Source organism: Sapajus apella, unplaced genomic scaffold (genome assembly GCF_009761245.1).
Source record: "Sapajus apella isolate SASKATOON/1434 unplaced genomic scaffold, GSC_monkey_1.0 scaffold75, whole genome shotgun sequence".
NCBI lineage: Eukaryota > Metazoa > Chordata > Mammalia > Primates > Cebidae > Sapajus > Sapajus apella.
In genome coordinates, this window is record NW_022437015.1 from 873,405 (window position 1) to 900,081 (window position 26,677).

Genomic DNA, 26,677 nt, shown 5'->3' on the forward strand with positions numbered 1-26,677 from the left:
TTAGCGGGATGTGGCTGTGGCCAGAGGGCTTCTGCTGAGCTCTGAGACGGTTGAGTGGGTAGGCACCAGCACCAGCACCGAAGTAGGGAATGAGCAGTAGGCACCCTGCATGTCAGGGGTCAGTGTCTGCAAATGGCCTATCAATTAAGAGCCTGCTGCCTCCCCATGGCAGGAGGGAGGCTGGGGGTTGGGCATGGAGGGCAGGATCCGATTCGTACTGCAGAAGCTGGCCCATGAAGCCAAAGCTGGGTGAGACCATACCCCTCCTCTGCTTGATGTAATCGAAGGCCTCCTTCAGACGGAACTGCTTGGTCTTCACGAGGTAAGCCATGCAGATGGTGGGTGAATGGGAGATCCCAGCCTCACAGTGGACCAGGACCTTGCCTCTCTTTTCCCTGACACAGTCAATGAAATCTATTGGTTCTTGAAGGTGGGAGCTAATGTCAGCCGTGTGGCTGCCTTCCACAGGGATCCATTTGTAGTGAAGGTGGGTTGTGCAGACCTCGGAGATCCGCCAGGAGACATTCAGCAGGGCTGTGATGTGCAGGTTAGTGAGGAACTTGCACTTAGACTCATGATAAGTACTTCCAAGGTAGAGGAAGGGAAGGATTTCAACTGGGCCACCCTGGTCATAAGCTGACCTGTAGCTAACTGGTTTTCCACACTGGCTGATGAGGGCTCTCTCGCTCTCAATCTTCTCTTGTGAAATGGGTTTTACATCCACGCACCACTTGGGATATTCCGAGTAGAATGTCTCATATCCTCCTTTGAGGAAGTAGACCCTCGGGCCAGAGGGCAGGCAGGCGAGCAGCGAGGTGAGTACCACCCGCGCAGCGCTCTCCTCTCGCAGCTTCGGCCAGAGGCGGCTGCCCTGGTCCAGCACCACCACTGCCGCCACGCCGCAGTCACTCTCCTGCAGGAGCCGCGCATGCGCCGCCTCGTCGGGCAGCACTAGCGCGCGGACACCTGGCTGCCCCGGCCCGCCGCAGCACCACTGAGTTGACGTTGATGTTGAGCGAGCTGCTCACTCTTGAGGTAGCCAAGGCCAGGTAGGGCCGGCAGTGGAGCACCACGCAGTGCGTCGCGGCCTCTTTGCGGATCATCTTGCTCAGCTGGCGCCTATCAAGGACGTGACCTTCATGCCGCCGCCACCGTCCCCAGCAGCCCAGCGCCGCGTGCCCCACGGGGGCCCATGGCCAGGGTGCCTGCGGGCGAGGCACGGGAGGGCGACCTGCGAGGCTGCCGCCCGAGATGGAGCCCCGCGCCCCAGCGGCGGCGCAACTTCGCGTTTTCGCCCCGCTCGCTAGACACCCAGCCTGGCTGCTGGCCGCCCCAGAAGCAGGTTTTTCTAATCTATTTTCGAATTCTGTTTTATCGTATTTTGTTGAGGATTGTTACATCAATAATCATCAGAGATGTTGGCTTGTAGTTTTTGTTGTTGTTTTTTATGTGCCTTTGTCTGGTTTTGGTATCAGGGTAATATTGGCCTCATAGAATGAGTTTGGAAGTGTTCCCTCCTCCGTTATTTTTCAAAATAGTTTGAATAGGATTGATATTAGTAGTTATTTAAATGTTTGGTAGAATTCCATGGCACAGGTTTACCTGTGTAATAAATCTGCATATTCTGCACATGTAGCCTGGAGCTTAATATTAAAAAAAAACAAAAACAAACAAAAAAAAAAGTTTGGTAGAATTCAGCTGTGAAGCCCTCATGTTTTGAGCTTTTCTTTACTGGGAGACATTTTGTTATGGCTTTGATATCATTACTTGTTATTGGTCTCTTCAGGTTTTGGTTTCTTCGTGGTGCATACTTGGTGCATTGTATGTATCTAATCTAGGAATTTGTCTATTTTTTCTAAATTTTCCAATTTATTGGTATATAGTTAATGGCTACTAATAATCGTTTGAATTTCTGCAGTTATCAGTTGTAATGTTTCCATTATCATTGCTGATTTTATTTATTTGGTTGTTTTCTTTTTTTCTTAGTCTGGGTAAAGGTTTGTCCATTTTGTTCAACTCTTCAAAAAACTAAATTTTGTCATTGGTCTTCTGTACTTTTTTATTCAGTTTTATTTTTTTCTGCTCTGATCTTTATTTTTTTCTTCTAATTTTGTGTTTTGTTTGCTCTTGCCTTTCCAGTTCTTTAAGATGCATCATATATTTTTTGTTTGCAGTTTTTATCTTTTTTAAAATGTAGGCACTTATTGCTATAAACTCCTCTCTTAGTACTACTTTTGCTGTATCCCATAGGTTTTGGCATGTTGTGTTTTTATTATCATTTGATTCAAGAAACTTTTTTATTTCCTTCTTAATTTCTTCATTGACCCACTGGTGATCTGGAGCATACTGTTTAATTTCCATATATTTGCATGATTTCCAGAATTTCTCTTGTTATTGATTTGTAGTTCTATTTAATTGGGCCAGAGAAGATGCTCGATATTATTTTAACTTGTATTCAATGTTTTGTGACCTAACATGTGGTCTATCTTTGAGAATAATGGATGTACTGAGGAAAAGAATGTCTATTCTGCAGCTCTTAGATGAAATGTTCCATAAATATTAAATCCATTTAGTCTACAGCACAGACTAAGTCTGATGATTCTTTGTTGATTTTCCTCTGGAAAAATCTGTCCAGTGCTGAACATGAGCTGTTGAATTCTCTGGTTATTATTTTATTGGGGTCGATCCCTCTCTTTCACTCTAATAGTGTTTCTATATCTAGGTGTTCCAGTGTTGGTTGCATATACATTTAAAATAGCTATATCCTCTTGCTCGATTGACCTCTTTATCATTATATAGTAACCTTCTTTACCTCTTCTTCTAGTTTTTGTCTTGAAGCCTATTTTGATATAAGCATAGCTATTCCTGCTCTTTTTTGGTTTCCATTGGCATGGAATATCATTTTCCATGCCTTTATTTTTAGTCTGTGCATCATATCATAGGTGGAGTTTGTTTCTTGTAACCAGCAGATCAATGGGTCTTGTTTTTTCATGCTTTCAGCGAGTCTATGTCATGGGATTGAAGAGTTTAGTCCATATACGTTCACTGTTATTATTGATAAGTAAAGACTTACTCCTGTCATCTTGTTATTTGTTTTCTGGTCTTCTCTTTCTTTCTTTCCTTACTATTTTCCTCTAGAGAAGGTGATTTACTCTGATGATATGATTTAGTTTCCTATGTTTTATTTTTTGTGTATTCATTGTACAGTTTTTGATTTGAGGTTAGCATGAGGCTTACAGTTACTAACTTATAACCCATTATTTTAACCTGGATAACAATTTAACCCAATTTACATAAACAAAAAACAAATAGACAAAAAAAATATTTTAAAAGCTGTGTACCTTAACTTCATCCTTTGGCTTTTTAACTTTTTTTCTATGTATATCTTATTCAATTGATTATGTCCTGAAAATTTTTACTTATTATTTTTGATTGGTCCATCATTTAGTTTTTCTACTTGAAAACTAGTAGTAACTGTGATGTGAGTAGTTTACACATCACAGTTACAATGTTATAATATTCTGTGTTTTCTGTGTACTTACTATTACCAGTGAGTTTTGTACCTTCAGGAGGTTACTGCTCATTAATGTCCTTTTCTTTCTGACTGAAGTATTCCCTTTATTATTTCTTACTGGACAGGTCCAGTATTCATGAAATCCCTCAGCTTTTATTTGTCTGGGAAGGTCTTTATTTCTCCTCCATGCTTGAAGGATATTTTCACTGAATATACTATTCCAGGATAAAAGTAATTTTTCCTTAGCACATTAAATATGTCATGCCATGCTCCTGGCCTGTAAAGTTTCCACTGAAAAGCTGCAAAACATACTGGAGCTTCATTGAATGTTATCTGTTTCTTTTCTCTTGCAGCTTTTAGGATTCTTGCTTTATCCTTGACATTTGGAATTTGATTATTAAATGCCTTGAGATAGTCTTCTTTGGGGGTAAATCTGCTTGATGTTCTATAACCTTCTTGTACTTGCATATATCTTTCTGTAAGTTTAGAAAGTTATCTGCTATTCCTTTGAATACATTTTATACAACTATCTTTCTCTCCTCCTCTCTAAGGCCAATAACTTAGATTTGCCCTTTTGGTGTTATTTTCTAGATACTGTAGGCATGTTTTATTTTTTTAATTATGTTTTCTTTTGTCTCCTCTGTGTATTTTTAAATATTCTGTATTTAAGCTCACTAGTTCTTTGTTCTGCTTGATCAATTCTGCTATGAAAAGACTCTGATGCATTCTTCAGTATGCCAATTGCATTTCTTAGCTCTAGAATTTGTGCTTGGTTCTTTTAAATTATTTTAATCTCTGTTAAATTTACCTGAGAGAATTTTGAATTCCTTCTCTGTGTTACACTGAATTTCTTCAAGTTTCCTCAACACAGTTATTTTGAATTCTCTGTCTCAAAAGTCACATAACTGTTTCTCCAGGATTGGTCCTTGGTCCCTTAGTTCACTTAGTAAGGTCATGTTTTCCTGGAATCTGTTGATGCTAGTAAATATTCCTCAGTGTCTGGGCATTAAAGAGCTAGGTATTTATTGTAGTCTTCACTGTTGGGGCTTATTTGAAGCCATTTTTTGGGTGAAGGTTTGCCAGATATTTGAAATGACTTGGGTGTTGTGATCTAAGCTGTATCTGCTTTAGATAGTACCCCAAGTCCATTAACCCTGTGGTTCTTGTAGACTCGTAGAGGGACCACCTTGATGGTCTTGAACAAGACCTGGGAGAATTCTCCGGATTACCAAACAGAGACTGTTGTACTCTTTCCTTACTTTCTCCCAAACAGAGTTTCTCTGTTCTGAGCCACCTAAAACTGGGGATAGAGTAACACAACCACCCTTGTAGCCAACACCACTATGACTGTACTCGGTCAGACCTGAAGCCAGCACACAACTGGATCTTGGTAACCACTTGCTGTAACCACTCCCTGGCTATTGCCTATGTTTACTCAAGGTCCTGAGACTCTACAATCAGCAGGTGGCAAAGCCAACCAGGCCTGTGTTCTTCCTTTTGGGGCAAAAAGGTCCCCCAGGCCTCAGATGGGTCCAGAGATGCAGCCCAGGTGTCAGGAACTTGAGTCAAAACCTTAAGAGTCTACCTGGTGTTCTATGGTAGTATGGTGAAGCTGGCACTCAAACCAGAAGACACAGTTCTACCTGTTCTCTCTCCCCTTTCCAAAGGCAGAGAAGATTCACTCTATGGTTACTACCACGTAAGCCCACAAGGGGTACTGCCAGACTACTGCCAATGTTCTCTTTAGTCCCAAGGGCTCTTAAGCTGTCTTTTTGGGAATCCTGCCTGGCGTGGGACTCACCTTTCAGGGCAGTGAGCTCCCCTCTGGCCCAGGGAAGGTCCCGAAATGCTGTCCAAGAGTGAAGTCCTGGAATGAGGGACCCCGAGAGCCTACTTTATGCTCTACCCCTTTGTGACCATGTTGATACCTAAAGTGCAAGATGAAGTTCTCCTTACTTTGCCCTCTGCTTTTCTTGAGCAGAAGGAGTTTTGCCCTGTAGCTACCACAGCTGGTAATGTGCTGAGTCTCACCTGACATCAGCAAGTCTCAGAGGCTCACCCAAGGTCCTCAATGTAGTACCTGGTTATTAATACTGCTTATTCAGAGCCCAAGGGCTCTTCAGTTAGCAAGTGATGAATGCTGTCAGGACTGTGTCCTTTCCTTCAAAGCAGTGGGTTCCGTTCTGGTGCAGGGTGTGTCTAGAAACATTGTCTGGGGGCTATGCCCTGGAACAGGGGCCTCATGACTCTGACTTGTGGCCATCCTGCTATGGCTGAACTGGTATCCTAGATGCCAGACAAAGTCCTCCCTACTCTTCTCTCTCCCCTCCTCAAGTGGAAGGAAGGGGCATCTTTTGCAGCTGTGCAACCTTCAGTTAGAAGAGGAGTAATGCTAGCACTTTCTTGGCTGCCCCAGTTTGTGTCTCAGTATGTCGCATACTGAGAGAATCCACTCTGTTCCCAATCCACTATCTCTGAGACCTCAATCTCTCTACTTGCTATTGGTCTATATAATCCATTATCTCTGAGACTAGTTCAGCACTAAGACTCACCTAAGAGTTGCAGTCCTTATGACCTAGATTGCCTTTCAAATTTACTTGGAGATACAAAGTGCTGTAGCCCTTGGTGGCAAAGTTTGTAGGCACTAAAGTTTGGACCACTAGAATCAGCCATCCCCTCTGGCGAAGGCTGGTTTAAATGCTCCTTCCATGGGCAGGCATCAGCTTAGTTTCATTTGGTTTTCCTTTCTTCTCTAACTAAACAGCACTGAGTACAGTGCCTCACAATTGCTGTATTCTCCCTCCCCAGCACTAAGAGGTACTCTCCACACAATGCCACTGCTGCCAGGGATGGGGGAGAGGTGGCACTGGCGATTCAGGGCCGTTTTGTCTATTTCTTCAGTGACTGCTTCACTGATATGAAGTTAAATCCAGGTACTATGAGTGCTCACCTGATTTTTAGTTCAAATGATGGTGTTTTTCTCCGTGTAGATGGTGATTAACTTGGTGTCCTTGTAGGGTGGATGATCAGTAGAGGTTTATATTTTACCACCTTGCTCTGCCTCAGAAACCCTTTGAGGGTTTCTATTTTTAAAAAGTCATATCATCTACAAACAGACAATTTAACTTCATTTCTGATTCTGGTGTCTTTTTATGTCTTTTTCTTTTGTTTGGCTAATTACTCTGGCTATATCTTCCAGTATAATATTGAATAGAAGTATAAATGTGAGTGCCCTTGTCTTGTTTCTGATCTGGGAAGAAAAACTGAGAGGTTCACTGTTGGGTATGATGTTAGCTCAGGGCTTGTCCTGTTTATCCTCTATTGTGTTGAGGTGCATTCCTACTTTATTGTGAGTTTTTATTATGAAAGAATGTTGAATGGTGCATATGTGCCACATTTTCTTTATCCAGTCTATCACTGATGGGCATTTGGGTTGGTTCCCAGTCTTTGCTATTGTAGACAGTGCCGCAATGAACATAGTGCACATGTGTCTTTATAATAGAACAATTCATAACCTTTGGGTATATATCCAGTAATGGGTTTGCTGGGTCAAATGGAATTTCTACTTCTAGATCCTTGAGGAATAACCACACTGCCTTCCACAATGGTTGAACTAATTTACACTCCCACCAACAGTGTAAAAGCGTTCCTATTTTTTCTCCACATCCTCTCCAGCATCTGTTGTCTCTAGATTTTTTAATGATCACCATTCTAACTGGCATGAGATGGTATCTCAACGTGGTTTTGATTTGCGTTTCTCTGATGACTAGTGATGATGAGCATTTTCTCATATGTTTTTTGGCTACATAGATGTTTCCTTTGAAGAGTATTCATATCTTTTGCCCACTTTTTGATGGTTTTTTGTTTTTTGTTTTTGTATATTTGTTTTACTTCTTTGTAGATTCTGGATAGTAGCCCTTTGTCAGATGGGTAGCTTGCAAGGATTTTTTCCCTTTCTGTTGGTTGCCGGTTCCCTCCAATGATTTTTTCTTTTGGGACATAGGCATAGGCAAGGACTTCATGACAGGAACACCAAAAGCAATGGCAACAAAAGCCAAAATCGACAAATGGGATCTAATTAAACTTAAGAACTTCTCCACTAACTTCTTAAACACTTTTTTCCTCCTTCACCTCATTCATTTCAAGACGGTGGAAAATAGCCAAAAACTCTAGAGGTTGGGGTGGGTGTGATCTGGACATCCCTGCTATAATCTTTTAAGGGAATCTACTGGAAATTATTATATTATAAATAAAACCAATTTTTACTTAATACTAGAATATTAAGCCACTTATTTTTTTAACGAAACTTTGAGGTGTAATTAAAATACCATAAATTTCACCCCCACACAGTATACAATTCCATGGTTTTAATATGGTCACAGAGGTCTACAACAATTACCACACTGTTAGACTTGAAAACCATTTTTTGGCATCCCTACCTGTATCTATGTGTTTATGTATAATTTTAATATTGGATTGGATATTACAGTATTTAATATTGTACTGTTATCTATTTGTGACATTACATTGCTGTTTTATTTTGTTATTCAGAAGAATAATAATTATCTCCATGTATTCATACATCTATATAGGGTTAAACACGTGTTTCTTATGTGATTAATTAAAAACAATTGTTATAAAAATTGTTATTGTTATAAAAATTCACATAGCGCTTAGGACTATAGAATAAATGTATCCCCACCAGCTCCCAGGCCACCCCAAAATCCCCTTTCACCTACATACAGATAAACATGCACGTATGTTTCCATAATGTGATCTTGCTTTGCGTATTGTTCCCTGATTGGCTTCCATGTAAGATTTAATTGGGTGATTATTGCTAATCAGCACATATAGGTCTCTCTCATTATGATTTTTAGTTACATCATTATTCGATAGAATATTTTACCATAGTTTGGTCACTTTTTCACTGAGAAATGCTTATGACAATTTCGGTTATTTGTTATTGTTACCAAAGCTGTACTGGGCACCCCTGTGTATCCACCTTTTTGTCACATTGGTTAAGTGGTTTTTTCCTCTTATGATTGATTTCTAAAAATAAAATACTACTGCAAAAATTAATATTTAATATTTTGATAAAAATTAAAAATCTGTGTTCCAAAAAGAAAAAAAAAAAGAATGTTGAATTTTCTTATTGCTTTTCTGCATCTATTTAGATGATCACATAATTTTTATTTTTTATTATCTTAATGTGGTGTGCCATATTTATTGATTTGCATATGTTGAATCATCCTCATAGCACAAGGATAAATTCCACTTGGTCATGGTGTATGATTCTTTTTATATGCTGTTTAATTTGATGTTTAGCATTTTGTTGAGGATTTTTGCATCTATGTTTACCAGGAATGTTGGCCTGTATTTATATTTTCCTTTTTAGTGTCACAATCTGGCTTTAGCATAAAGCCAGAGGGTAATACTGGCCTCATAAAATAAAATAAAATTAGTTTGAAAGTGTTACTTCCTCTTCAAATTTTTGGAAGAGTTTGAGAAAAATTGTTGTTCATTCTTTTTTTAAATGCTTGATAGAACTCACCTGTAAATCCATCTGGTCTGGGGTTTTTCTTGTTGGGAGGTTTCTGATTAGGGCTTAAATCTCCCTACTTGCTATCAGTCTATACAGATTTTTTACTTCTTTCTGGTTCATGTTTAGTCTAGGTTATCTAATTTGTTGGTATATAATTGTTCATTGTCGCTTAAGGTCATTTGTTGTGTAGGGTATCAGTTGTAATGTTTTCTCTTTCATTTCTAATTTTATTTATTTAACTCTTCTCTTTAACTAAAGATTTGTCAGTTTTGTATTCCTTTTCAAAAAATCAACTATTAGTGGTATTGATCTATTCTATTCTTTTTAGCATCTATTTTATTTATTTTTACTTTGATATTTGTTGTTTATGTTTCCTGCTATCCTCAGACTTAGATTGTTGTTTCTTTAGTTCCTTGGGGAGAAAAGTTAGGTCATTTATTTGTGATATCTCTTTTCCCTCAAGGTAGTGGTTTGTTACCATAAACTTCCCTTTTCAAACTGTTTTTTGCTGCATCCCATAAGTTTTGGTATGTTTATTTTCATTTCCATTGTCTCAAGTTGTTTCTTTTTTTTTTTTTTTTTTTTTTTTTGAGACAGATTCTCGCTCTCTCACCCAGGCTGGAGTGCAGTGGCCTGATCTCAGCTCACTGCAAATTCTGCCTCCCAGGTTCAAGCGATTTTCCTGTCTCAGCCTACCAAGTAGCTGGGATTACAGGCATGTACCACCATGTCTGGCTAATTTTTGTATTTTTAGTAGAGACAGGGTTTCACCAAGTTGGTCAGCGTAGTCTCAAACTCCTAACCTGGTGATCTGCCCAGCCCGGCCTCCTGAAGTGCTGGAATTACAAGCGTGAGCCACCACACCCAGCCTCAAGTTATTTTTTTTCTTCTATTTTTATTCAGATGGGATGCCAAAGTTATTTTTTAACTCCATTTTGTTTTATTTTTGGCTCATTATGTTTGGCAACATACAAATTCAGGACTATGCTGTTTATAATTTTCACATATTCATACATTTTCTAAGATTTCTCCTGTTACTGACTCTAGTTTTATGCCATTGTTGTTGAAAAGATACTTGATATAATTTCAATTTTAACTTTGTTAAGACTTATTTTGTGGCCTAACATGATCTCCCAGAAAATGTTCTATATGTACTTGAGAAGAATGTGTATTCTGCTGCTATTGAATGGAGTATTCTTTATGTCTGTTACATCCATTTGGTCTGTAATGTTATTCAAATCAGCTGTTCCTTTATTGTCTTTCTGTATGATGATCTATCTACTGTTGAAAGTGAAGAACTGAAGTATCCTACTATATTTATATTGCTGTATATTTTCCTCTTATTTAATGTTTGGTTCATATATTTAAATACTGTGATATTGGGTACATATATGTTTATAGTTGTGGTTTACTCTTAATGAATTGAACCTTTTTTCACTGTATAGTAACCCTCTTTGTCTCTCATGACAGATTCTGACTAAAATTCTATTTTTGTCTAATGTTCTCTTTTGGTTACCATTTGCTTTAAATCTCTTTTCATTCCTTTATTTTCAGCCACTGTGTGTCTTTAAAGGTAATGTTCTTGTTGGCAGCATATTTTTCGATGTTCTTAAAAATCTATTTAGCCACTGTCTTTTGACTGAATAATTTAATCAAAGTATTGCTGATAGGCAGGAACTTACTATTGTCAGTTCCATTTTTACCTTTATTTCAGTAGCTTTTGTGGTACAAGCAGTTTTGGGTTATAGGAATGAATTGTGTGTAGTGGTAAAGTCTGAATCTAGTGGACCTATCACCCAAGTAGTGTACATTTTACAATATGTAGTTTTTTTTATCCTTTACTCCCCTCCCACTTTCCTTTCTTCTGAGTCTCCAATATCCATTGTACCACTCTGTATGCATTTGTATATCCATACTTTAGTCCCCACTTAGAAGTGAGAACATGCTGGGCGTGGTGGCTCACGCCTGTAATCCCAACACTTTGGGAGGCTGAGGTGGGCGGATCACCCGAGGTCAGGAGTTTGAGAAGTGAGAACATATGGTATTTGGTTTTCCATTCCTGAGTTAGTTAGAATAATGGCTTCCAGCTTCATCTGAGTGGCTGCAAAATACAGTATTTCATTCTTTTTGTGGCTGTGCAGTATTCCATGGTGTATATATACCACATTCTCTTCATCTACTAATTGGTTATAGGCACATAGGTTGTTTTCATATCTTTGCAATTGTGAATTGTGCTGTGATAAACATACACATGCAGGTATCTATTTGGGAGAATGACTTATTTTCCTTTGGGTAGATACCTATGAGTGTGATTACTGGATCAAATCATAGATCTGCTTTTAGTTTTTTGAGAAAACTCCATGCTGCTTTCCATAGAGGTTATACTAATTTACATTCCTACCAGCAGTATTCCCTTTTCACCACATCCATGTCAACTTTTTGAATTTTTAATAATGGCCTTTCTGGCTGGGTTAGGTGGTATCTCATTATGATTTAGTTTGCATTTCCTGATGATTAGTGGTATTGAGCTTTTTTTTTTCATATATTTGTTGGCCATTTGTATTTTTGTATTTTTTGAGAAGTATCTGTCCATGTCACTATTCACATTTTGATAGGATTATTTATTTTCTTCTTGCTGATTTGAGTTCCTTGTAGATTCTGAATATTAGTCCTTTGCTGGATGCACAGTTTGTGAGTACTTCTTCCATTTTGAGGGGTGTCTGTTTACTGTGATGATTATTTCTTTGGCTCTGCAGAAGCTTTTTAGTTTTATTAGGTCATTTATTATTTTTGTTTTTGTTGCATTTGCTTTTGAGGTCTTAGTCATAACTTATTTGCTTATGTCAATGTCCAGAAGAGTTTTTCTAAGCATTTCATCTAGAATTTTTATGGGTTTAGGTCTTAGATTTAAGTTTTTAACTCATCTTCAGTTGGTTTTTGTACATGATGATGGCAATCCAGTTTTATTCTTCTATATGTAGCTATCCAGTTTTCCCACCACCATTTATTGAACACGGTTTTCTTTCCTCAATTTTTGTTTCTGCATGCTTTGTTGACTATCACTTGGTTGTGTTTACTTGGCTTTATTTCTGCATTCTCTATTCTGTTCTATTGGTTGATGTATCTACTTTTATACCAGTACCATGCTGTTTTGATTACTACAACCTTGTAGGATAATTTGAAGTCAGGTAATGTAATGTCTCCAGATTTGTTCTTTTTTCCTGATTGCTTTGTCTGTTCAGGCTGTTTTTTGATTCCATGTTAATTTTAGGGTTGTTTTTTCTAATCATGTGAAAAATAATTTTGATATTTCAATAGGAATTATATTAAATCTGTAGATTGCTTTGGGTGGTATGGTCATTTTCACAATATTGATTCTTCCAACCATGAGCATGGAGTATATTTCCATTTATTTGTGTCATCTATGATTTCTTTCAGCAGTAGTTTATAGTCCTCTTTGCAGAGATCTTTCACTTTCCTGGTTAAGTATATTCTTGGGTGTTTATGTTTTGTTTTGTTTTGATTTGTTTTGGTTTTTTGCAGCTATTGTAAAGGGATTGAGTTTTTTATTTGACTCTCAGCTTGGTCATTGGTGGTGGATAGCAGTGCTACTGATTTGTGTACATTGATTTTGTAACCTAAGACTTTACTGAATTTATTTATCATGACTAAGAGTCTTTTGGAACAGCCTTTGGGGTTTTCTAGATATGTGATTACATTATCAGTAAACAGAGATAAAAGGCATCCAAATTGTAAAAGAGAAAGTCAATCTATTTCTTTCTGTTTCCTGATTAATCTGGCAAGGACTTCTAGCACTGTGTTGAATAGAAGTAATTAAGTGGACATCCTTGTCTTGTTCCAGTTTTTATAGGGAATGCTTTCAACTTTTCCCCATTCAGTATTATGTTGGCTATGGATTTGTCATATATGGCTTTTATTACCTCAAAAGGCATGTCCTTTTGAGGTAATGTCCCTTCTATGCCCAGTTTGTTGCAGGTTTTTATCATAATGGGATGCTGGATTTTATTGAATGCTTTTTCTCAGTCTATTGAGAAATTGGTTTTGTTTTTAATTCTGCTTATTTGGTGAATCACATTATTGAATTGCATATGTTGAACCATCCCTTTATTCCTGGGATGAAACCCACTTGATCATGATGAATTATCTTTTTGATGTGGTGTTGGATTTGTTAGAGTTTGTAGATAGATATACAGAAGAGGGAAAGGCAGCCCTAGAGAAAGGAAGCTCTGGAAACCTTGCCCCACTGGCAATCAATGCTTCCCTAGCAGTCAGGATTTTAAAAAGTCAATAGCCACATCTAGAGTTGTGGGTATGCTTATGCAGCCCCAACCAGGACTTATCCCTAGCAGGAAATGACTGTAGTAGGGGCTTTTCCTAGTAGCTAGCATGCATACCTCAACTTGGCAGTGTCACCCTAAAGGTAACATTTTGCCCATTATTATAGTAAGAAACACACCCCTAAATGGAGATTTAAGACACTAATAAGACATGCCCAGTGGACCACCCAAAACATGCTTGCTAATAACAATCCTTCATGCCATTCATGAATAATCCTGTAAAACTCTCATAAGAGATCCTCCCCAGTGCCTATCTGGGCTGTCTCATTCTTAAGAAGCACACTCTAACTCAGCATTCAGGGCATATTTTCACTTTAAATAAACTTTTCTACTGCTTAACTATAATTGCATGTCTCTTGGTTGAATTCTTTCTTTCAAGAAGGCAAGAACCAAGGACCCTCTTCTTCCTGATACCAGATTTAGCTTGCTAGCATTTTGTTGAAAATTTTTGCATCTATGTTCATCAGGAATATTGGTCTGTAGTTTTAATTTTGTTATATTATTTCCTGGCTTTGGTATCAGGGTGATACTGTCCTCATAGTGTAAGTTAGGAAGGATTTGCTTTTTCTCAATCTTTTGAAGTGGTTTCAGTAGGTTAGGTACCAATTCTTCATTGAAGATCTGCTAGAATTCAGCTGTGAATCCATCTGACTCTAGGCTTTTTTGTTGTTGGCAATTTTTTTTTTATTATTACTAATTCAACCTCGCTGCTTTTACTGGTCTGTTCTGAATTTCTGTTATTTCTTTCTGATTTAAGCTAGGGGTTGTAAATGTTCAGGAATTTATCCATTTCCTTTAGATTTTCTAGTTTGTGTGCATAAAGGTGTTCACAGTAGTCTTGAATGATCTTTTATATTTCTGTGGTGTTGGTTGCAATGTCTCCGTTTTTATTTCTAGTTGAAGTTTTTTGGATCTTCTCTTTTTATTTCTCAGTTAATCTAGCTAATGGACTATCAATTTTATCTTTTCAGAAACTCAACTTTTGTTTCACTGATTTTTTTGTATTTTTTGTATCCATTTTATTTAGTTCTGCTCTGATCTTTGTTATTTCTTTTCTTCTGCTATCCTCGAGTTCAGTTTATTCTTATTTCTCTAATTCCTTGTGGTTTGACACTAAGTTGTCAATTTGTGACATTTTAAGCTTTTCGATACACACATTTAGTGCTTTAAACTTTCCTCTTAGCTATGCTTTTGCTATATCCCAGAGGGTTTTATAATTTGTGTCACTATTATCATTTACTTTGAAGAATTTTGAAATTTCTGTCTTGATTTCACTGTTATTCCCAAAATCATTCAGGAACAGATTATCTAATTTTCATGTATTTTTATACTTTTTAGGGTTCCTTTTGGAGTTGATTTCTAGTTCTATTCTACTGAGGTCTGAGAATATGCTTGATAGAATTTTGATTTTTTTCAAATTTATTGATATTCATTTCGTGGCCTATCATGTGGTTTATCTTGGAGAATGTTTCTCTTGCTGATGAGAAAAATGTATATAATGAAGTTCTTGGGTAGAATTTTCTGTAAATATCTACCAGGTCCATTTTCCCTATAGTGCAGTTTAAGTCCAGTGTTTCTTGATTGACTTTCTGCCTTAATGATGTATCTAGTGCTGTCAGTGGAGTGTTGATATCCCTTACTATTATTCTGTTTCTATCTTATCTTTTCTCTTATGTCTAGTAATTGTATAATGAATCTGGGAACTCCAGAGTTAGGTGCATATATGTTTAAAATTGTATTATAATATCTTCTTGTTTTGATTTTTTATCACTATATAATGACTTTTTGACTTGTTTTAGTGTTGTTGCCTTAAAGTCTGTTTTATATGATATATGAATGCCTACTACTGGTTGCTTTTGATTTCCATCTGCATGGAATACCTTTTTCTACTCCTTTGCTGTGAGTTTATAAGAATCATTACATGTTAGGTGCATCTCTTGAAAATATGTAGTTTGTGACTTTTTTATCCATTCTGCCAATCTGTATTTTTTAAGTGGCGCATTTAGGCCATTTACATTCAATGTTAATATTGAGACATGAGGTACTGTTCCAGAGATACTTTGTTTTCTTCATTGTGATATTGTTTCATAGGCTCTGTGAGTCTTATGCTTTGAAGAGGTTCTATTCTGGTACGTATGAAACTTTGGTTTCAATATGTAGAAATATTTTCTTGTAGGTCTGGTCTGGTCTGTTAATGACCATTTTCCTCAATATTTGCTTGTCTGAAAAAATACTTTATTTCTTCTTCATTTATAAAACTTAGTTTTATGGGATACAAAATTCTTCACTGACAGTTATTCTGTTTAAGGAGGCTAAAGTTAAGACCTTAATCAATTCTAGTAAGTTTTCTGCTGAGAAGTCTGCTGTTAATCTAATATAATTTTCTTTATAGGTTACCTGATGCTTTTGTCTGACTGCTCTTAGAGTTCTTTTCTACACTTTGATTTTAGATAGTCTGATGATTATGTGACTCTGTGATGTTCTTTTTGCAAGGAATCTCTCAGGAGTTATTTGAACTTCTTATATTTGGATGTCTAAACCTCTAGCAAGGCCCAGACATTTTATTCAATTATTCCCTCAAATAAATTTTCCAAAATCTTTTTTTGTTCTCCCTCAGGAACACCAGTGATTTTTATGTTTGGCCACTTTACATAATTCCATATTTCTTGGAGACTTTGTTCATTTCTTTTGATTCTTTTTTATTTTTTTTTACTTTAAGTTCTAGAATATGGATTTATATAATAAATATATAAATTTATTACATAGGTATATGTGTGCCATGGTGGTTTGTTGCACCTATCAACTCATCACCTAGGTTTTAAGACCTGCATGCATTAACTATTTGTTCTGATGCTCTCCCTCCCATCACCCACCCCTGACAGGCCCCAGTATGTGTTGTTTCCCTCCCTGTGTCCATGTGTTCTTATTGATCCACTCCCACTTATGAGTGAGAACACGTGGTGTTTGGTATTCTGTTCCTGTGTTAGTTTCCTAAGGATGATAGCTTCCAGCTTCATCCATTTTTCTGCAAAGGACATGATCTCATTTTTTTTGTTGTTGCTGCATAGTATTCCATGGTGTATATGTACCTCATTTTCTTTATCCAGTGTGTCCTTGATAGGTATTTGGGTTGGTTCCATGTCATTTCTATTGTGAATAGTACTGTAATAAACATATGTGTTCATGTATCTTTGTAATAGAATGATCTCTATTTCTTTGGGTATATACCCAGTAATGGGATTGCTGGATCAAATGGTATTTCTGGTTCTAGGGCCTTGAGGAATTGCCACATTGTCTTCCACAATGGTTGAACTAATTTACATTCCCACCAATAATGTGAAAGTGTTTCTATTTCTCTACAGCCTCACCAGCATCTGTTGTTTCTTGACTTTTTAATAATCACCATTCTGACTGGCAAGAGATCTCATTGTGGTTTTGATTTGCATTTCTCTAATGATCAGTCGTGTTGGCTTTTTTTCATGTGTTTGCTGGCCGCATATTTGTCTTCTTTTGAGAAGTGTCTGTTGATATCCTTTGCCCACTTTTTGGTACATATTTTTCTTGTAAATTTAAGTTCCTTGTAGATTCTGGATATTAGACCTTTGTCAGATGAGAAGATTGCAAAAATTTTCTCCCATTTTGTAGGTTGCCTCTTTATGCTAATGATAGTTTCTTTTGCTGTGCAGATGCTCTTTAGTTTAATTAGGTCCCATTTGTCAGTTTTTGCTTTCATTGCAATTGCTTTTGGTGATTTCATCATAAAATATTTGCACTATGTCCTGAGTGGTATTGCCTAGGTTTTCTTCCAGGGTTTTTATGGTTTGGAGTTTTACATTTAAGTCTTTAATCCATCTTGAGCTAATTTTTGTATGAGATATAGGAAAGGGGTCCAGTTTCAGTTTTCTGCATATGGCTAGTCAGTTTTCTCAGCACCAATTATTAACTAGGGAATCCTTTCCCCATTGCTCGTTTTTGTTTGGTTTGCCAAAGATCAGATTGTTGATGTGTGATGTTATTTCTGAGGTTTGTATTCTGTTCCATTAGTCTATATGTCTATTTTGGTACCTGTACCATGCCGTTTTGGTTACTGTAGCCTTGTAGTATAGTTTGAAGTCAGGTAGCGTGATGTCTACAGCTTTGTTCTTTTTACTTAGGATTGTTTGGGCTATGCGGGCTCTTTTTTGGCTCCATATAAAATTTAAAGTAGTTTTTTCTAATTCTGTGAAGAATATCAATGGCATTTTGATGGAAATAGCATTGACTCTATAAATTACTTTGGGCAGCATGGGCATTTTCATGATATTCATTTTTTTCTATCCATAAGAATGGAATGCTTTTCCATTTGTTTGTTTCCTCTCTTATTTCCTTGAGCAGTGGTTTTGTAGTTCTCCTTGAAGAGGCCCTTCACATACCTTGTTAGCTATATTCCTAGATATTTTATTCTCTTTGTAGCAATTGTGAATAGGAGTTCATTCATGATTTGGTTCTCTGCTTGTCTAATGTTGGTGTATAGGAATGCTTGTTATTTTTGCACATTGATTTTATATCCTGAGATTTTGATGAAGTCGCTTATGAGCTTAAGGAGTTTTTGGGCTGAGATGAGAGGTTTTCTAAATATAGAATCATGTTGTCTGCAAACAGAGACAATTTGACTTCCCATCTTCCTATTTGGATACGCTTTATTTCTTTCTCTTGCCTAATTGCCCTGGCCAGAACTTCCAATACTATGTTGAATAGGAGTGGTGAGAGAGGACATTTAACATAAAGGGATATGGAATTATATCGAAGGCCTTTTCTGCATCAACTGAAATTGTCATGTGGTTTTTGTCATTAGTTCTGTTTATGTGATGGATTATGTTTATTATTTTTTTTAATTTTACTTTAAGTTCCAGGATACAAGTGCAGAACGTGTAGGTTTGTTACATAGGTATATGTGTGCCATGGTGGGTATGCTGCACCTATCAACCTGTCACCTAGGTTTTAAGCCCTGCATACATTAGCTATTTGTCTTAATGTTCTCCCTCCCCTGACCCCTCATCCCTCACCCCCTGACTGACCCAGGTGTGTGTTGCTTTTCTTCCCTTGTCTATGTGTTCTCATTATTCAACTCCCACTTATGAGTGAGAACACGTAGTGTTTGGTTTTTTGTTCCTGTGTTAGTTTGTTGATGATGATGGCTTCCAGATTCATTCATGTCCCTGCAAAAGGGGTTCTTACCTAGTTGGGTGTCATGGGAAGCATGACCCATTTGGCTGTCACAAGATGGTGGGGGTGTGCTGTGCAGCAGGGAAGCCCACTCATCTGGGCTGCCCAGATTCCTCAGAGGTTGCAGGAAGAAAGACTAAATCTGCTGGTCGGCAGAGATTATGGCCACTTTTCACCCTAGGGACTCAGGCCCAGGGAGATAAGAATTCTGTCCCTGAGTCCATGACTGGAATTGGAATTTCTACAGGGAGGTCATGCAGCTGCAGTGTTGGCTGCAGACCCTCCTTCAAGGAGATAACAAGGCTTAAACAGCAGGAAGCCACAGCAGTGGTGATGGCTGCCCCTCCCCGCAGGAACCAGTCAGAATTAGGCTGATTTTAGCCTATGGGCTGTTGAAAATCTGTGCAGCTCCATGGTTGAAACCCAAGGCCCCAGTTGTGTGAGCTCACAAGTGGAATTTTCTGATCCATGGGTTGCACAGTTTCGTGGAAAAAGCATGGTTTCCCAGCTGGGTAGCCTGCTTACCCACCTCCTCTCTTGGCTGGGGGTGGGGCTCCCCTACTCCATGTGGCTCTCAGGTTGGCCGCTGAACCACACTGCCCTTCCTCCCTTTCCATGGGTTATGCCAACTGCCTTGTCAGTCCTAATGACAAAACCTGGATACTTCAGTTGCCAGTGCAGGATTTGCATGTTTGGTGTAGTCTATTGTTAAATCCACTGCATTTTGTAGTTTTCAAAATGTATATTCCATTTCCAAAAGTTCTGATTGGTTTTTTTAAAAATATATCTATTTCTTTAAAAAATTTTTGTTTTTTAAACTTTCTTTATGTTTACTTTCACTTTCTCTTGTATCTCCTTCAGTAACTTAAAATCCAATATTTTGAATTCATTATCTGGTATTTCAGAGATTTTTATCTTGGTTTGGATCCATTGCTTGAGAGCTAGCATGTGTCTTTTGGGGGTGCTATAGAACCTGTTTTATTATATTGCCAGATTATTTTTCTGGTTTCTTCTCATTTAGGTAGACTATTTCTTTTAATTATTTTTTAATTATACTGTGGTTATTTCCTTTTTTTTCCCTTTGAGGATATGACTTTAATGAGTATAGTTTGTTGTAACCTAATTTGGCTCTGAGTGTTTTTGGAGATAAAGACTCTGTATGAGTTCCTTGGTTATACAGAGTCTTTATATCATTGCTTACTCAGATGCTGGTTGCAGTAGCAATATTCTCAATGCGTGAGCAGGTTTACTGTCTCCTGTGGGGTTGAAGTGGCAGAGGTCACTTGAAACTTATCTTTATCCCCAGTGGTGTGCACTTTTTTATTGATTTATTTTTTCTCACTATTTTATTTACTAGGTTGAATAGTTCTGGCTTCAGGGCAGTAGGGGACGGTGCCTATGGGTGAAAACTGGCTGTGGTTAAAGCAGTAGGCAAACACAATACCCAGTACTGGGCAGACAACCCAACCTTGACAGAGGTGGCTGGGGGAGCTCCCAGTGAAACACACTGAGGTCCTTTCATGGGAGAAGGGAGAAAGCCATCTCAGCTCCCCTGTCAGGCCAGCAGGACAACAAACTGCCTCCCAGTCACACTCCTGACACAGTGTTCCTGCTATTCGTATCAGACAGATATCTCTTTTCATCTGTAGGAATGCTCATGTTCAATGTAGAGAGGAATGGTGGCTCTACTAGTGCAAGCCTGAACCTTGAAGGCACTCCTTTTTGGGGGGATGCTGTCACTCTGAAATGCTCCAGAAAGGCTGTTTATAGGTTCAACCATGCCAAGTTCTCATGGGAGAAGCTGCAGCTGTGTCTGCAACAGTGGGTAAGGAGGAGAGGCAGTTCACCTCTCCAAGACCCTTCACAAGCACCAGGGCTGCCAGACTGTTGGAGTAGAGCCACGTAACTTTCCACACCGAGCTCAGTCCTGCACTTGTGCCTCTTCTGAAAGAAACTTCCCAGAAACAGAAAGTTCAGGGACTCAAGGCCTGCCTTCTGGATTCTTTTGTCAAACAGGGTACTCCTTTGATGTGGTTCACCCCCTTTCTTTCAGAAACAGGAGTTCCTCAGAGTCAGACTACTATGAATGCTGGTGGTCCTCTGAGTCTAGCTGCCCAGTGGAGATTCCAGACTCCATGCTGGTGCTAGAGAATGTCTACAAGGGATCCAATAAAATGACCTTTCCCAGCCATCATACAAAAGTATTCCAGCAGCAGATACCAGCATCAGCTCTGATGGGGATGGCAGGGGAGTGATATAGACTCTGTGAGATTCCTTGGTTATAAATAGACTTAATGTGTTGGCAAACTATAATATTAATAAACTGGTCACATGGTCAGACTCAGGACTTCCAACTTAGCCAGAGTGATGCAGGCAATGGTGACATCAGAAAAGAAGAAAAGCAGTACAAAAGGAATGTAAGAATTACCTGTTTATTACTTGTGTTTGAAATGTTTCCCTTGGTATCAGATGGAAAGAAACATAGGAAGGCAATGATAACTGTCATAGTGATAACTGTTATCACTATAGACTAGTTGTAATATTCTGTGGCTGCTTTGTGGGTTTTTTGTTTTGATGTTTTATTTTATTCCAGTCTTTTTCCAGAGATATTTTGAGTATTGTCTTGTTTAGGATTTTGTTTTTGCTACTCTTGTCATTCTGTGCATTTTTTGTTGAAAATTTGGGAATTTAAAGGGTTTGAGAGCTGTTTTATTTCTGATAAAGCAGCTTCTAAGTAAAAACAATATTCTGTCAAAGTCCGAAGTTTTACACTCTACTCAACAACCTACTGTTATTTTGTGTATTAGGATTCTCCAGAGGGACAGAATTAATAAAATAGATGTATATACAAATGGGAGTTTATTAAGGAGTATTGACTTGCACTATGGTAAGGTGAAGTCCCACAGTAGGCTGTCTGCAAGCTGAGGAGCAAGGAAGCCAGTCTGAGTCCAAAACCTCAAAAGTAGGGAAGCCAACAAATGCAGTCTTCAGTCTGTGGCCAAAAGCCTGAGAGCCCTTGGCAAACCACTGGTGTAAGTCCAAGAGTCCAAAAGCTGAAGAACTTGGAGTCTAATGTTCAAGGGCAGGAAATATCTAGGAAGGAAGAAAGAGGAAGGCCAGCAGACTGAGCAAGTTGGCTTCTTCCACCTTCTTCTGCTGGCTTTATTCTAGCCAAGCTTGCTGTTTATTAGGTGATGCCCATGCAGATTGAGGGTGTGTCTGCCTCTCGCAGTCTGATGACTCAAATGTTAATCTCATTTGGCAACACACTCACAGACACATACAGGAACTATATTTTGCATCCTTCAATCAAGTTGACACTTAATCATCACAGTTTGCCAAATATTGGGGAGCCATCTAAGTTTTCAGTGTTATTCCTTTAGTAATGAAAAAATGCCCTGCTTTCTGCATGGCTAAATGTTATGATTTCACCCAAAGTTCACTTTTGTTTAGGAAGTTTAGTGGTTTGTTTATAGTTTAAAAACAAAAAACAAAAAAACAGTAGCTCCACCGAAAGTTTATCCCCCCAATTCCTGGTCTTTTCTATTATACATGTTCCCTTGGTCATTAAAGTCAAAATTCTGAATTTCACATCTCTCTCCACCTCTTCTAATTGGAACACATCCCTTTATAAAGCTAATATTGCAATCCTCAATAGCCTCATCCTTTCCAGCATAAATAGCTATACTTTGTATATGTATGTACATGATTATACTACTTGCAGTGTCTCTTTAAATTGTTAATGTCAGCTTTTTCTCAGTCAATTGCAATGGATATCCATTTGTGTCCTAGGTAGATGGTCATGAATCTAAACTCACAAACAGACCAAAGCCTTGGAACATATACATAAAGTATCCTGTTTCTCATTTGTATTATTACTAAAGTCATATGTTTTATCTTTATAGCCTAATCGTCCCCTTGGGTGTTTGGGAACTCCTAAGTGAGATGCCCATTTGTGATATGCTTTCCAGAAACAGAAGGGTTAAGATTACTTTAAGCTTCAGAGATATGGTGGGTTTGTTCTTTGGAATTTGAGAAATAGAAAACTCTTATATTTCATTAAGAGGCACTTAATAGGAACACTTTTACACTGTTGGTGGGAGTGTAAATTAGTTCAACCATTGTGGAAGACAGTGTGATGATTCCTCAAGGACCTAGACATAGAAATTCCATTTGACCCAGCAATCCCATTACTGGGTGTATATCCAAAGGATTATAAATCATTCTACTGTAAGGACACATGCACACGAATGTTCATTGCAGCACTGTTCACAATAGCAAAAACCTGGAACCAACCCAAATGCCCATCGATGATAGACTGGACAGGGAAAATGTGGCATGTATACACCCCAGAATATTATGCAGCCATCAAAAACGATGAGTTCGTGTCCTTTGTAGGGACATGAATGAACCTGGAAACCATCATTCTCAGCAAACTGACACAAGAACAGAAAATCAAACATTGCATGTTCTCACTTATAGGTGGGTGTTGAACAATGAGAACACACAGACACAGGGAGGGGAGCTTCACACACTGGGGTCTGTTGGGGAGAAATAGGGGAGGGCCACTGGGGGGTGGGGAGTTGGGGAGAGATAGCATGGGGAGAAATGCCAGATATAGGTGAAGGGGAGGAAGGCAGAAATCACGCTGCCATGTGTGTACCTATGCAACAATCTTGCATGTTCTTCACATGTATCCCAAACCTAAAATGCAATTAAAAATAAAATAAAATAAAAACAAAAATAAACAAAAAAAGAATGATAAAATATTAAATCGCTTTGACCTACCAATTTAACTTTTCTAATTCTATACTGACAGAGTAATCAGAAATTTTGATAAATTTGAATGTATGAAATATCACATACAAATTAAAATGTTTAAAGTATTCAAAAAAAAAAAAGAGGCACTTATGTATTTTATGCTAATTGCCTGATGATCCTTAGATCTTAGTGGTATTCCTTCCTATTCCTTTCCCCTCCTTAACCAAGTTCTAGAAAAGAGCTTATCTCCTTTCTGTAAACTTTCTAGACTCCTGAACTTTTATCTACCAAGCCCTAGCATGCCACATTAATACAGAAATTAGTACCTCAGGCGCAATCATGCATAGTCATTGTTGACAAAAAGAGTCAAACTCTGTAAAAATATTTGAAGAGATTTATTTTGAGCCAAATATGAGTGATCATGGCCCGTGACACAGCCCTCCAGAGGTCTTGAAAACATGTGCCCAAGGTGGTCAAGATGCAGCTTGGTTTTATACATTTTAAGGAGGTATGTCTCCATCAATAAAATACATTTAAGAAATACATTGGTTTGGCCCAGAAAAGTGGGACCAAACTAAAAGCAATGGTGGGACTTCCAGGCTATAGGTAAATTTAAACATTTTCTGATTGACAATTGATTGAGTTTATCTAAGGACCTGAGATTCTAGAAAGGAAATATTCAGGTAAAGATAATAGATTGTGGAGACCAAGGTTCTTTTGAAATCTGATAGTCACTGCCCTTAAAGACCATAGATGATAGTTGTTTCCTATTCAGATCTTTAAAAGGTGCTAGACTTTTAGCTAATCTCTTTAGGATTGGGAGAACCTGGAAGAAAAAGATCTAGCTATGTTAACAGAGATTCTTTACGGATGCAAATTTTTCCCCACAAAGGACAGGTTTGCAGGGCCATTTCAAGATATGGCAAAGAAATGCATTTAGAGGTAAATTATTTTAATTTCCTTCCTTGTCTTGTAATGTTATGCCAGAGTTAGATTGGAAAGTAAGTCACGATATATATAGGGTTAAATAAAACCAATTCAATGAGAATTTATGATTTGTAGGGCATGACTCCCCACACCTTTTAGATAGGAATTTGGGCAACATGAAAAATAAGAGTTTAGCCCTCACCATGTATTTTTCTCAAAAATTATAGATTGATGGGAACAGAGATTTGGGGACCAAAGAAGCCAAAGTGGTTCCCATTCCTTTCTTTCTCTAACTTAACCTCTGTGATGTGGCAAGCCTTCATGTTCTAGATCATAAAGAAGTAAGGGCAAGAGGGGACAAATAATAGTTGAGTACCTTTTATAGGACATCTCTGTTGTAAATAGCTTTAAAATATTAGGGTAAAGAACATTGCTCTCACTCTTCCTCTGCTCCCCCACCCCCGCCACCAAGTCTTACTTTCCAGTTTCCACCATTTTGTGTAGCCCCTCCTAGACTTCTTAGTTCATTAGGGAGAATATAACAAGAAAGCCACTTCCACTCTGCATTTCATGAAAAAGATATTTCTGCAGCCTGACTCTCATTTACAAAGTAGCACCTATACATGCTTTATCTCATTTCCACAAGTATCTTTATCCCATCTGCAAATTAGACTCATAGGAGCAAACTCACTCTCATCTGTCAAATGTCCAGTACTATATATAAACACAATCAATTTATAAGGCTTTTAACTCCAGATATTTATCAGAGGGCATGTTGAAGTCATGAAGGGTCAAGCGCTGTCAATCTCCATGAAGCTCTATACTCTTGAATGTTAGCCAGAGAACAGTTGACTAGCCATTGCAGGTTAGAAGATTTTTCTGTGGTGCTCAAAGCCCATTCGCTCACAGTAAAAGAATCTGGTTTCAGTCTCTCCTTCCTCTTTCATATATATTACCGCACTAAAAAGTACTAAGTAGAGTGGAGTTTGAGAAACTAAACACTCTTTACTCTTTCTAGTATCATATTTTTCTGGCTTTGCTCAAAACTTTAGCAGAGTGCACAAGTACAAGATAATTTTCTAAATATATTTTAAGATGCTAAATAAATGTCAGGTATGTTGGCTCACACCTGTAGTCCCAGCTCTTTAGGAGGCCAAGGCAGGTGGATCACTTGAGGTCAGGAGTTTCAGACCAGTCTAGCCAACATGGTGAAACCCTGTTTCTACTAAAATTATAAAAATTAGCCAGGCATGGTGGCCGGTGCCTGTAATCCCAACTGCTCAGGAGGCTGAGGCATGAGAATTGCATGAACCTGGGAGGCAGAGGTTGGAGTGAGTTGAGATCGCACCACTACACTGCAGCCTGGGTGACACAGTGAGATTCTGTCTCAATTAAAAAAAAAAAAAAAAAAAAAAAAGATATTGAATAAAAGGTTATTCAACCTTGTTACTAAAGTCATATGTTGCAACCTTATAGCCTGACCATCCCCCTGGGTATTGCTAAACCTGAAGGCTCCTCCCTTCAGGACTTCACAAGCACAATCTTTTTGAAATAACTGAAAGTTTCTGCTTTTGATACAAGCAGCAAAGGATCCTGGAGATTGTTGGTTGTAAGAGCTTATGGAAGTTTAGCACAGCATGGGGTTAGGTATCAGACTTGAATTTAAAACTATATTTTGTCACTTATTATCTAGATGGTTTTAGGCACATTGACTTTTTTCATTTAAATTTTATTTTTATATTTGCTGGTGTGATATTGTGCTGACCTACAGCCAGAACCTGAGCAACGCCATTTTATAAGATAAAGCTGTGTTTGGTTTCTGTAAATAAAGCTGCTAGCTTGCTCTGAAAAATGCCCACTATGTAAAGCTGCTTAAACTTTGCTTATCAGTAACTGCTGTCTGTGGCCCTAATGTGACAGGCAAGCAGTCCTAACCCACGCCATCTTGGCTCCTGCGACTTGTAATAAGTAACTAAGGTCTGTGATGTCCACCTTACCCAGATAATGTGTAAACAAATGTTTATCTTGACTTCTGTAAACCACTTAAGTAACAAACGGAATGACAAAAGTCCCCTAGCCCTTGAAATATCCGGAGCCCTCCTCTCCGCCCAGGAGGTGATTTACAGAATCCACTAGCTCTCGGAATGTCTGAAGCCTTTTCATCCCCCACTAGCTCTCGGAATGTCTGAAGCCTTTTCATCCCCATCCCCGCTCCTCACCCCCACTCCCAAGGTGGTTTTTCGGGTATAAAAAGTCTTGGCACACTCCTTTCGATGCCACAGGTTGGAGAGACATGAGTCCTCTGTGGTCGCTGGCATAATAAATGACCCTGCAATCTGGCATACTTTTGTCTTGATGCTAACTTTCTAT

General features: G+C 38.3%; 1 pseudogene; it reads right to left on the bottom strand.

The window, feature by feature from the left end:
* On the bottom strand, positions 1 to 26,513 carry LOC116532300 (annotated as a pseudogene).
* Positions 26,514 to 26,677: the final 164 nt, after the last annotated feature.